Source organism: Aegilops tauschii, chromosome 7 (genome assembly GCF_002575655.3).
Source record: "Aegilops tauschii subsp. strangulata cultivar AL8/78 chromosome 7, Aet v6.0, whole genome shotgun sequence".
In the NCBI taxonomy this organism is placed as follows: Eukaryota; Viridiplantae; Streptophyta; class Magnoliopsida; order Poales; family Poaceae; genus Aegilops; species Aegilops tauschii.
In genome coordinates, this window is record NC_053041.3 from 39,924,322 (window position 1) to 39,936,263 (window position 11,942).

Sequence of the window (11,942 nt, forward strand, 5' to 3'; positions counted from 1 at the left end):
TGCAACTATCGTCCTCATGCTCATCGATTAGTGAGCAAGGGGATCGTATTTTTTCCTCATGAAAATATTTCAACACTCCCACCAGATAAACCAGAAGGAAACCATTAGAAAAAATTAGAAAATTGATTAGAGGCTCTGCTTTTAGCAGCTTCCTCGTGTCAATTATCAAGTCCACCCACACTTATCCAAAGTACCAATAGAAAAAAATGCAATGATATTTGCTTTCTTGGAAAATGCATGGGGTTAGGATATAACCATTTTTAAATAAATAAATATGGTAATTTGGATTATTTTTATTAAGATGAACAACTTCTGCTTTTCTCGATGCATGGCTAATTAGTCAGTAGTTTGTTACTTGAGATGATCAAGTGGATTATTAGTAGTTTCCAAACATATAAATGATGCCATTATTAACACCTAGTCTTTAGCATAGCTTCGACCTAGATTTTGTTTTTGAGAAATTATTAAGAAATTTTTTCAAAAAGAATAGTATGTATATGCGGATAGACAGTTAAGCAAGCACAAACTAAACTATTCAAAAATTGTGAAGCGTTAAATAGAATTCACAAATAATAGTAACCAACAGTTGTTTCTAAAATTTTATTCCATTGCACTAGGGAAAGACATTTAATCAAATACAGATAAAATGTCAGATAACACTACGCCATCATCTTGCAAGCTATATGGACTTGAATCAGACAGCTAAAAACTTATGAAGAAGCCTTTCATCACCTCCTTGGCCTTGAGCGACCAGATGTAGCACACTGCCAAGAGAAAGGGATTAATAAGATGTGATATTTCGATCATGCTCCATAATATCACATTTAGAATTTAACCATATTTTCATTCCTCTCCTAACATAGAGGAGCAAACACGAAATGTATGATTATCACTTAGAATATATCTCAGCAACAAAGCATCAGCAAAATACACAGTATATTACTTGTAAAAGGGCAATCTTTGAGGCACAAAACAAAATCCTGACATGTACAATACACTCCCTCCGTCCCATAATATAAGAGCGTTTTTGACATTACGTTAGTGTAAAAAACGCTCTTATATTATGGGACGGAGGTAGTATCAATTTGAAAAGGTAAACTTTGAGATGCCGCAAACACCAGATGCCCATATGTAAAAATGACAAAAGGATAAATAGGAACAAATTCTACAAGCAGGATACACAATATTTGGATATATCAGTACGTTTTATCTGTTCATTTATGATTTGTAGATAGGCAGCTGCATGATTCAAAGATCAAGCGATTGCCATTTTCAACAACATAAATTTGGGGGGGGGGGGGGGGGGGGGGGGGGGGGGGGTGAAGCTGAATCTAACAATAAAGCGATGAAGTCCACTTGAAACAAGAGTACATAGTTCTTTCCTTCACTAATCGCCACAAAATTTTAGCATGTTGTCTCACCTGATTTATAAAGCATTTCCACACCTGACTCCTTGATCATGTCATTCATGAATAAAAAAATACATAAGTAACTCTCCGCTTCAGAACTGTACTTGGCAATTTTCCATTTTTTAAAATCATATGCTATTATGATGAACTACAAAAGGTGAAACAAATGTCTGTCCTTATTTCAAGAACCCTACACTTGATAAATTATAGGAAATATCCAGATAATCATAAATTTAACTGAAGTTCAGGGATGCATAAGCAGCAGTAAGAATCAAGTGTGTTAACTTGAGGATCATCATGTCTCTAAAGTAATACTCCCTCTGTCCGGAAATACTTGTCGTTGAAATTAATAAATATGAATGTATCTAAAACTACAATATGTCTAGATACATTCATTTCTTCGACAAGTATTTTCAGGCGGAGGGAGTAAATTTTAAGGAAGCGCCCTAGTGGGGAAAAAGATGACAGATCCAAAATTGCTGCCAATTTAGTGGCATTATTCTTTGACAAACTCAAGGTAGCAGTACTATTTTTAGCAAGTTCATATGCAAAATCATTACAGTAGGTACCCTCGACATAGGTTGTAGGGAAAGTGCATATGTGATGTCCTTACTGTTAGTTAACTATGCTTAAAGCAAAGTGACATGAATCAGATTACCTGAATTAGTAGCTGGAAGAACTCTGCCATGTACTATACAGCCTAATGTACCAGGTTGACACCTAAGAAATGGATATTTAGTGTCCATAGTTCCCTATCTACAGTAGAAGATAAAACTAAATCAAATCAAAGGTCCCCGTGCGTTGCAACGGGACGAAAAAATAGACACATGGATCATTTGCAAAAAGAGAACATCATGCTCTCATCTTCAGACCTGCTACCATGCTTCGCTTTCCTCTGGTGCAGTCTCCCTCTTTTCTCTCAACATTGCATGTTTCGCAACGGAGCAAACGCCAGATTCCGAGTGCCCTCGCCGTGCACCGATGACAGGTGCAATTTGGTTGAGCGAGGCTAGTTTCTGCTCGATGACACGGGCTTTGGCGGACACACTAAAGCATTTCGCGCCTATGATTCCACAGTTGCGAGCGTGGTGACAAGCTAATCAGGAAGAGCCGAGCTCGGAATAATGAGTGCCTCCTCAACTATTAGAAAGCCTTCTCAGGTAAGTGCATAAAATGATATATAGAATGATAGGAGTGTCCATTACTAATAGACGTTAAGAGCATCAATTTCGCAAAGATGATACCCTCAAACTTTCTATAGATTAAAATCTGCAAATATTCCTTCAAGTCAAAGAAACTGTTATATTAAATTTTCTCATGGAGAGCTCACCACATTTTCTTCCATACTTGCTTTGAAAAGGCGTTTAATATGCAATCTGCATTAGACTAAATAATTTTCTATGTTGAGCTTCCAATTCATCTCCTAAACTTAAAGCCTAGACAATCTGTGAGATACTAAATGACTGAACTTCCCTGAACCTTGTACTCATACTACAGTAAAAAAAATTGCCCACATGATAAATTCTGACATTCGCTAGTGTGGAAAGGATAACAAAAGCTACTGCTACATACCTTGACATACGCCAGCAACAACATCCAAACACAAACAGCGGGCACCTTCAACGAGCAGAGCATGCAGCGTCTGGTCAGGGGATGTGAAGAAGCTTCACCACCATACAACGTTGTCGATGTACACGAACCAAGCCTCATAGGTTGTTTGCTCTAGGTCCATCTCTTTTGTAAATCTGAAATTGAGTTGAATTGTTGCTCTTGGTCAATGAGAGGCAAGATCCATGGAGGGAGATTGGATATCTGGGTTAGAACTTGGTCTTGAACATGGTGTCGGGACGCTGTGGACACAGTCAGGGGCGCAGCTGGTAGAAAGTCAAGGAGGAATCATCCGCCGTGTCCTTGTCCTATAGACCAATGATTATTAGTAAAGATTATTTCAACAACTCATTTTCTAGTGTTAGATATATACCGCAGTAAGAAAAAATATGCATAGATGTGGAATAATCCAATCTAAAAATTTAGTTAATTTGTAAACTATTTATATTTACAGCATGATGGGGTCGAAGTTCACGAGGTTGCTCGCCTAAAAGGCAAGCGGTATGGACAAGCGTGGATTTCTCGCCTAGGTGTCCTTTAGGAGCTCGGTGGCTGGAGGATCTCCATTAATCAATTGTCTCTAAGCGCAACCGGGTTCGCCTCCCGGTCACGGTCATATGCAGATCGAGATTGATCTCAAAACTCCTCAGTCATCACCATAAGTCGCAACAGAAAGAACATCACCGTACTTGAGGGCGTTGGGTCCTCGGTCTGCTTGGCCATGGGCGATGCCGATGGTGGGCTCCTTCCTGCCACAGCCCTCAGTGCGGTTGAAATAGGGTGATTGTGACAACATTTAATAGGTATTTAAAATAGAGAAGCATTTGAGAGTAGCTAAAAAAAGTAACAATTGCTATGTTAATAGATTTTTATGCTGGTGATATATACCTGAAGTCCTGAACCAACCCATGATATTGGTTGATGTCAAAAAAACATGATACTGTTAGTCTGCATATTTGTTTCATCCCAAAAAGAAAGTTCAGATGCTTGTTTTTGTGATGACTTCGACATCTCCACAATGATGGATTTACCTTTTATGTGGCCAAAGCACTGTCAGAGTATACATCATCTTATAACTGCATAAAAAGTATTGCGTATGTTAGAAGTTTGAATTAGGATTCAATCAAAGAACCTGGTAATAGCTGAACATAAATTAGGATAAAATTGCAATAATAATGGCCATCAATAGTTGCAACAGGAAGAAGAGGCAGATGGACATCATGCAGGTTTACCAATAACAATGTTCACCAATAATTATTATCACCAACCATAGCTGTTTTCTGTTTGTAATAGGACTGTTTAGGAAATTAGAAGCACAAACTCACCTTCTAACACACATGAGCACACCTACACATATGGTGCTTCCTTCTGGCCATTTTCTGGGTGGCTTCCTCTCATCCTCGAGGCACAAGAGTCATGCAGGATAGCGGCAAAAATCACTCACAGGCAGCATCGCCACAAGCACACATAAAAGCGGTCAGCGGCACATCACACGCGTGCGCGCACACACACACATGCACCTTCGTCAGCCAGCACAAGCAGACACTGTGAGAGAGAGAGAGAGAGAGAGAGAGACGGAGAGAAAGTGGTGTGTGTGTCTCAGAGAGAGATGGGGATAGTACCAAATCCGAAGCGACGTGCAGCCAATCAGCCAAAATTTCATCGACGGCGGCTCACGCCAGCCCGACCAAGCCCTGGACGCGGCATGCCCAGCCGCTCGGTCCCCAGCCCACACTGTCGCGGACGCCTCCTGCACCGGCGGCATCCCCGAGGGGTCCCCAAGCCGATGCGTGATCCGGCGCGGCGGGAGGGGCTGGCCCCGAGGAGCGGCGAGCTGGCGTGTCCATCGGTCTGGAGCCTGGCCAGCGCCAGCGGCTCAGGGGACATGGTCGGCGGCGGCTCATCAATGGGATCGGCGGCGTCTCCTGAAGAAGATCGATGGCTCCCGACGAGGTAGCGCATGGATCGGCGGCGGCTTGATGTGCTAGGGCGGCGGCCAAGGGAGATCGGAGACGGGGCGGCGGCAAGGGTCGGCGGCAGGGAGATCGGAGACGGGGCGGCGGCAGGGAGATCAGAGACGGGGCGGCGGCGAACGACTCGTGCGTGCGAGTGCTTCGAGGGCAGGAGGAATCGCTCGTACGTGCGAGGGACTGGTTAATTTTCGTAGGTTTTTTTTCGTAGATTTTTTTCACACCGTTTTTTTCAGGATCGACCGGAGGTTTGCACCTTGTGGGTGCGCGGGTCCGGGGGAATCGATGGGATGCGGAGTGGTATCGAGGACGAAGGATGGGACGAAAATTGACCGGCGAAGACTACCAACTGCTCCATCTCTATTCCTAATGTCTCAATTGGTAGTCTGCGTTCCGGGTTTATTTTCGTCCCACCTATCACGGTTTATTTTCGTCCTCCCTTCCACCTCCCATGTAGTTCCCTCCACGCCAAAAAAATCGAACCAACCAACGTTACGAGGGAGCGATGCCTCCAGGTACTCCCCTCCACGCCAAAAAGACGGACGAAAATAAACCGACGAAAGAAAACCAGCGAAAATAAACCCGTCTTGGACTGGCAACGTGCGAACGAGCGAGCGAGCGGGCGAAGCCTCCAGGTGCCCTCGAGCGACACCACACCAGATCCCCTCGCCATTGCCCTCGCCCTCGCAGCCGCCGCCGATCCCCTCCCCCATCTTCCTTCCTCAAACGCTAACCCGTCTCCGCACCGCGACCGCCACTGCCTGTCGTGGCCGCCCCCGCCACCTCCCGCCGCGGTCGCCGCCCCAGTTCCAGCCGTGGCCATCGCGCCCAGATCCAGCCGCGGCCGCCGCCCCCACGTCCCACCGCGGCCGCTGCCCTGCGCGCCAACGAACTTCCCCCGCCGCCGCGCCACAGGTCCACTTCGCCATGAGCTCCAGCGCCGACCATCCCGCCGCTGCTCGTGATCCCCTCTTCCGTCAGCTCCACTTCACCTGAACCGTAAGTCCATATGAGTATGCGTAGCAGGTTCATCAGATCCTCCTGACATGTTCTTCCTTCTCCAATTTTTTTTTTCTTTTATGTTTAATTCTTCGTCATATGATCATTTCCTTTTACCCCAGTGCCTTTCGCTTGAATTCTTGCTGATGTTGGTTGTAGCTTCTAACGGCTTCGCATGCGTGCCTACGTAAATTTGTACTGAGCGATGCCATTTTGAAAGAAAAAAACTAAATAAACTACAACCCATCAGACGAGAAAAGGCTGATTCTGCCAATTCAAGTTGGATGTCTGGCTAGGTGTCTTGTGCAGACTTGACATAGGCTATGTTGGACACTAGCAAGTGTTCCCAATCACATCTTAAAGAAATTCAAGTTCGATGCAGGAAATGTTTGCTCTTTTAAAATCAATGTATTTGTGAGTACCAAGCTGAATAAGGTTTATTATGCATGCTGAATAAGGTACTGAAATGATCTGAATTTCAAACTCTGTTTTCTTTGCTTGCTTGGTAGTACAGTCTGCAGTACATAACACATCTCATTTCTTCTGTTATAGTTACATTTTTCAGAAACTTGAGGTTCTAAGGGCTGCTTTATAAAAGCTTTGTACCAAATTTACTGAATTAGAAATAACAGTTGATAGAGCTGGTATGTTAATCTCATAGCCCTGACGTTGAAAATTTTCTGCTTTTGTCCTGTATATGCACACTTACCTTCCTGCAACTGTATGTACATCCTCTGTAAGGAAGTATAGGAGCGTTTAGAATACTAAAGTAGTGATCTAAATGCTCTTATATTTCTTTACAGAGGGATTATTAACTAGCCAATTGCTTTCATTTAATTATCATTATTCTGGAACATGTTGCTCACTTGATATTAAACATTTTAATTAGAATAAGCTATCCAAGGAGGTTTTATTAGGAAAATTTAGTTTATGTGACTTTTTTTATTTGAACAAGCATACACATCTCCATTTTTTCATTTTTAGTTTTTTATTTATATAGTTGGAACATTAGTTTGATGTGAGTTTCAGCTACCTGCTTGTTATTGAAACTGCAAGAACTCGCTAGCTTTTGTCAAAAGAAATGGAATGTGATGGAAGTAAAAGAAGATAAGGTGTTTTTGTTGATCCTTGTGTTTGATTTTAGGGTGTGTGTGTGTGTGCCTAATCACTGTAAATAGTAAATACTCTACAGTTATGACAGCGAAATCCTTGTGAATATGGACAGATGGAGATGTATGAACGGGCAATTCTTGCAGTTAATTATTGTCAGTTTGCGATTTCAAAATACAATGACCCAGATGTCATCAGAAGATAGCAATTTAATACCGATACTGTTTTGATGAAGTTTTTTTTAATATATTTTTATAGTGTCTTGACTTTTGTTAACTACCGCATTTTAGGCTGTATGTGTATAGGAATACATACATGGCAAGAAGGGATTATACAATACCTAGGACCTGAGCAGGAATGCTTGATGAAATGCTTTATAATATTTTAGCACTGTTTTTCGGCAGTCCTTGTGGTAGGAAAGTGATCCATTCTTCAAAAACTCATCTACTACTACTCACCTTGTATAATTTTTTATTCTGCTGCATATTTGGTTTTATCATAAAATGAATGGATTATTCTGAAATACAGTGTAACGCCCCCCCCATCAAAGATTATTATTTGAGAATTTATTTATTATTATTCTTTTGCCTCTTGCTATTGCTTGCTAAAGGCACATGCATACACGAATCTTTCCTCGTGCCATTGTTTCTTCTGCAAGCACCTAGCACTGTAATTTCATGAATCAAGTAAGATTCTGCTATTTGGCCCAAAGAATTATCTGATGATACATTTCCCCTTTCCTTGCTATAGTTCCTTTCAGTCAGCTAAACGTCAATATGTTGGATGATGTTGTGGAGAGGGCCACCGAGAGGGGGTTTGCATTGCCAAAGTCGAAGGTGGCCATCGCCTTGACCTGCCTGGACCTCTTGACCTTTAACAACGCTCAAACAGGAAACACATGTTGGAGGAGGAGACCACAAGCTAATTGTAAGCATCAACTATTTGTTAGCTATCAATCTTGTCCTTTGAGCATATATACTTTATATCTTAAATCATTATGCATGAGCTTTTTAGGATGATTTGGATGAGTGGATCAGAGGACGACATGAGCAGGTATTTCCATTTGATCATACCCAAAATGATAATGTATACACTAACTTAAGATGATGGCTCTTCTACTCTGCTAACATAACATGCATGTGCTTGTGTGGAGTGCCTGCAAAATTAATAGCTCAAGTCTCTCAACACGCGGATGGATGATGTTGTGGAGAGGGCCATCGAGAGGGGGTTTGCATTGCCAAAGTTGAAGGTGGCCATCGCCTTGACCTGCCTGGACCTCCTGACCTTTCACAACGCTCAAACAGGAAACACATGTTGGAGGAGGAGACCACAAGCTAATTTTAAGCATCAACTATTTGTTAGCTATCAATCTCGTCCTTTGAGCATATATACTTTATTTCTTAAACCATTATGCATGAGCTTTGTAGGATGATTTGGATGAGTGGATCAGAGGACGACATGAGCAGGTATTTCCATTTGATCATACCCAAAATGATAATGTATACCCTAACTTAAGATGATGGCTCTTCTACTCTGCTAACATAACATGCATGTGCTTGTGTGGAGTGCCTGCAAAATTAATATCTCAAGTCTCTCAACACGCAGATGTGGAGAGGGTTCTCCTAGCGGTCATTGCAACTATGATATGCATTTCCTTGCTCTCGGCTTTGATCAAGTTTGTAGCGTCTGGGAATGTGCATATGAAAATCCACACGTGCGATTTGGTTGTTATATTTTTTCCACACTGGTTTCTAGAGATGTTCAAGTTATCTCATATACTATATCGAACTATAATGGATAAGTTAGTGTACATACTGATTTGAAGATCCTTTTGCTGTCATACACATATTACTGCAGGACCATAGCGGACCATTGCAATGTGGCAAATCAAATTTCAATACTCAACACTCTTCTATGTGGATTAGTAAGTTGTTTATCTACTTTCACTTTTAAATTGCTTGTTGAAGACACTTGATTCACTTTGTGCCTGTTACATTAATCTTGCTAAGTGCATACAGAAAAAATTCTACTTGCCCCTTGTCATGCACAAAATCGAATAAACCTTGCAAATTAGTTTACGCGAATCTGGTCCTGTAGTTAAATATTATTTTGTCTATGAAATGAGATGAAGTTTGTCCCTAGAATCTATAATGGACTGAAAACAAAACCCAAGATGTGGCAATTCAAACACCCAAAAGAAATTACTTGCATACCTTGCTGAGATGATCTTTTTAAAGTTTCTGCATTTATCTTTGGTATCTTTAGTATCTTCAGCCACAATACGACCTGCAGGAAGACCACAGGTGGAGTGTGCTTGGACGGCAGCTTGGCCGCCAACTGCACACCCTTCTAGGCGGCCAAGCAGAGATTCTTTGCCTTGGCAACCGCCTTGGCCTAGAGCCATGCCAGGTCGTCGTCGCCGAGGATGGATGCCAGCAACAACATCGATTTTTGTGGTACCGACGAAGTTGGTTGTGGGGCAAGACCATGGCGGGGTGGCGCGAGGCCATGGTGGGGAGAGGACATGGGCACGAGGCTGTGGAGGCTGACGGGAGAGGAGGTCGGCAGAGCAACGCCGTGGTGGGGACAAGCGGCTTGTGTGATCGGCTGCTGTGTAGTGAGGGGGCTACCTGTACGGTGAGAAGCGGTACGGTGAGGTACCTGTACATATAGGAGTGGCTACTTGTACGTTGAGAGCAGTCCTAAATACGCCCAACAAGTGATCTAGACGTACCACATGGCACATGTGGCCAACTATCCATGGCACATGTGACCAACTATCCAAGTTAAGTTGATGATGAGTATTTGATGAAAGTGATCTAGACATGAGCCCGTGTACATAAGATCTAGATATATGGAAATCTCACAAATTCGGAGAGACCATCTAGCGTACTTCTCAATTTTGGTATTGGTGGTGCCATTGTTATTCGAGATTATTTTGATGTTAATTTTTTGTCTTATGAATTTAAAATACTTGAATCATGATCTGGGTGCTTCTTCTTGATCTGGTCGGTGAGTGAGGATGTAAGAAACAGGGACATAGATGCACATTGGGGTTAGAATTTAGGGAGATAGAAACCATCTAAAGTCTCTCTGCCCTAAAATAAATCTGAACCCTTATAATGAAACTTGATGCCCGTGCAGATGAATCAGAATATTTAATTATCTTATAACTATGCATATGGTGATGGAGCAGCTATTTGGGCTGATCTCCTGCTGTTCTAGCAAAGTTTGGTTTAGTATTTTGTTTTTCTCTACGAAAGATCAAGTAATTTGATATCGAGCTCCTTCTTTTACAGTAATCGAATTTTGAGTTTGCAATGATTGTTCATGCCTAATTGGCAATATATATTCACAACAAATTATTTTTGTTGTCAGACGAAGGGCATGACGGATGGCACCGGCGGAAAGGTGAGCGCCGGTGGAGATAAGCGAGAAAAGGAGCAGCGCGAGGCGGTAGGCAGCCTTGAAGTGGATGAGAGGGCCCGCTGCTAGGGGATGGTCCTAGGGATTTTTGAATCAACGAGAGCAGTGTCGGCCCAGGTATCTTCTTCCATCTCTGGATCCTAAACTATATATCTCTCTAATCTGCATTGACACGCAGTAGTGCCGGGTACAAGTGTGTGGCTGCTCCAGTGCCACCACATGCCCCAGTACCGCCCAAACGTGGATGTAGGTGGACGTGGGCACCGTGGCCGCCACCAAGGATGTAGGGGTCCCGCCACAATCGGCGAGGACGCGTTAGGCGTGTCGAAATTGTCAAAGACACAGGAGCCGTACTGCGGCCTTGGTGTTTTTCCTAATTTCTTTAGGTATGTGAGGTCGATTTAAACTTCAAATATATGCTGAAATTCAGACACCGAAGAACCAGCAGTGGAGTTAGATGAAATTTCTTGCGAGAGCTACACCATTCTTTTTAGTACTGACTAATTCTCATGAGTACCAGTGGTGAAATTTTCAGGCCTAAATACTGGATGAGATTCTCATTGCCGGCATTCTTCATGAACCTATCAAGGAGAACATTTCAATACTAATTGCAGCACATGTTTTCTCACCACCGGCTAGCAAGAAGAGAGTATGATTTTCTAATGGTCAGTGTTGTAAGCTTGATTCACGAGGAGCTTCTCAATGTTGTACATGTTGTTTGTGAGTAACATAAATAAATCATTTCCTGGAATCAGACGCTATATTTTCTGTGGGAATTCGTTGACACAGTTCCTTACAACACTGAGAATCTTCGAAATGGGCAAACCGCTCTATGTAATTCTATCATCCATTCTGATTTTGAGACAAGTATATCATTTATCTTTTTCCTTCTAGCAAGGTACCATATACATGTTTTGAAATTCTCCTTTGCCTTCCAGATCAACCAAATAGGCATCTTTTTAACAAATGGAGGGAATTCATTTGTCAATATAAATAGATTTGTCACAGTGGATCTTATCTTATTTCTTCAGTATAAGCAAATGAACAGTGCGATGAAGTTAACGACTCTCTATCCTTATTCCTCTTATTCATTGTGTATTTCCCCGTTTTATACATGTAACAATGATGAATGATGATGAACTTAGACTTGGTGTAAGGAGAGTCATTCTGTTTCCTTGAACAAAACAACCCTCTATCCTTATATATCCTAAAAGCTTTCAGACGATACTCACACCATATGATTCGTTGAAGCATAGAAGTATTTTTTTCACATATGTTACAATCCAATATTTGTTAGTTAATCATATTCTTTATATTCGCAAGTAGTATAAAGTTGCCGCAAAATTGGTAATATGATTTTGGATTATACATTATATGCCGACAAGGAGATTAATGCTGCCCAATAAACTAGCAGTATGAA

At 42.2% G+C, this 11,942-nt stretch overlaps 2 long non-coding RNA genes across 7 annotated transcripts; one reads left to right on the top strand and one right to left on the bottom strand.

Annotated features, from left to right (window-relative positions):
- Positions 1-511: 511 nt before the first annotated feature.
- Positions 512-5,200, bottom strand: LOC109764552 (uncharacterized). Of its 4 annotated transcripts, none has more exons than XR_002233206.4 (5): positions 4,640-5,200; positions 4,343-4,537; positions 3,707-4,093; positions 2,982-3,325; positions 512-764 (listed from the first exon to the last, which is right to left on the bottom strand). It is a non-coding gene; the product is annotated as an uncharacterized lncRNA (long non-coding RNA). The 4 variants fall into 4 exon arrangements; XR_005764355.3 differs by having other exon boundaries at positions 3,707-3,965; positions 4,049-4,093; positions 4,343-5,188; XR_012188757.1 differs by having other exon boundaries at positions 3,707-3,766; positions 3,906-4,093; positions 4,343-5,186.
- A 746-nt stretch (positions 5,201-5,946) lies between these two features.
- LOC120967921 (uncharacterized) lies at positions 5,947-11,549 on the top strand. 3 transcript variants are annotated; one of them, XR_012189540.1, is made up of 4 exons: positions 5,947-8,023; positions 8,111-8,562; positions 8,702-9,020; positions 10,475-11,549. It is a non-coding gene; the product is annotated as an uncharacterized lncRNA (long non-coding RNA). The 3 variants fall into 3 exon arrangements; XR_012189541.1 differs by having other exon boundaries at positions 8,954-9,020; XR_012189539.1 differs by having other exon boundaries at positions 8,111-9,020.
- The last annotated feature ends 393 nt before the right edge of the window (positions 11,550-11,942 follow it).